Consider the following 1,566-nt stretch of genomic DNA (forward strand, 5'->3'; position numbering starts at 1 on the left):
CGAGATGGGGCTCCAGTGTTTAGGTCACTGGTCGTCAGCAGTGATGGTGGGTTGAGTGAGTCGCCAGAGGTGCCGAAGTGGGCCATGGACAGTAGGACCTCCCTTCCCTGCGGAATCGCCTCCCGGTCTGAACAAGCAAGGTGAAGAGGGTCTTTGAGGGTCGATTCTTGTTCGGCATGGAGTCCTGCCCCTGGGACTTTGGACAGGAGCCGCCAGAGGTTCCACCAGTGGCAAAGGTCCACCGGTTTGGAGAAGGCGGCGGTGTGACAGGAGGGCAAAGGGACATTGGGAGGTGGCCTACTTTCCTTTCAACGACCTTGTTGGGTAGTGATCCTTGCAGGCAAGTAGGCCGAAGATAGCAGCTTACCTGGGAGCAGGTGGAAACCCTTGCGGTGTGATCCCTCTCTGCCTTCACTAGCAAAGGGCAATCGGAGCCTCCGTTCCCTGTCCTGCCTTGGAGGCCTTTGGAGGTCCAGGGAGGAGGGGTGTCCGCCGGCTGCAGCCAAGGCCTCTTTTTGTCGGTTGTCTGCATGGTGGCCCCACTATCTGTCTCAGGCCGTTTGTGGGGATTTGGACAGGGTGTTGCTTAGCAAGACAGGGGTGAGTCACGTGGGGCTCAGGCTGTTGGGAGAAGCCCAGTGGCCTCCTGTGGAAGTGACTCTGGTTGCTGTAAAAGTCTCACGTTGTTGGGACAGACGTCGCAAAGGCTGAGGGGGGCTTCTCATTCCACCCATGGAGTGTGCAGGGGGGATGACAGCACACGAGGGGAGTTGTGGCGCCTTTTCAGGTGACGGAGGAGGGAAAAGGGGGAAGGTCCTCTGGTGGACCTTCTGGATTCATCCCACTTGCCCACCAGATTATGCAGAGTTGTAGCTGGCACAAATACAGCGATGAATAACGGAGGGGCTGCCTTCACGTAGTTTTTTAAAATTTATCTGTATGCACAATTAGGCTTGATGACTAACAGCTTGGATGCGTTTGCTTTTTCCTTGAGATGAGAGAGAAATCTTCTTTTTGCGGAGTTAACCCAGTCGTGATGGGCACGTGGGAGCGGGCCGTTGAGGCAGAGAGAGCAGAAGGGCCTTTGGGGCGCTCCGAGCTTTCTTGCAGACGTTTCACGACCCTAAACAGGGAACATCATCAGTACTGGTGGTGACTACTACCGGTAGCACCGATGATGTTCCCTAGTTGGCTCACAAAATGTCTGCAAGAAAACAAGCGAGCCGAGAACCCTCATTTCAGCCCTGAGCTAGAAGGGGCTTGTGTAGCTGCTGCAAGGCAGTTCCACCCACCAGAAACCGTGGTTGGGAAGACACACTCGCGTAGAGGTGGCGAGAGGAGCCGGGGGACTTGGGCGACCCAAGAGAGCGTGCCAGGCCTCGGGGCACAGAGAAGTAGGTGGGAAGAAGCAGCTTTCAGAGTCGCAAGCCAGGAGCCCCTCCAAGGAAAGGTCTCCCCTTTTAATCCTGGAATGAGCAGAGGGGCCGGGATGGAGTCCCACTTCTTCTCCGGCCTAACGTGAAGCCCCCCCTTTCTTTTCTCTCTTGCCCTTTGCAGGATGAGATG

This window comes from Thamnophis elegans, chromosome 14 (assembly GCF_009769535.1).
Source record: "Thamnophis elegans isolate rThaEle1 chromosome 14, rThaEle1.pri, whole genome shotgun sequence".
Taxonomy (NCBI): Eukaryota; Metazoa; Chordata; class Lepidosauria; order Squamata; family Colubridae; genus Thamnophis; species Thamnophis elegans.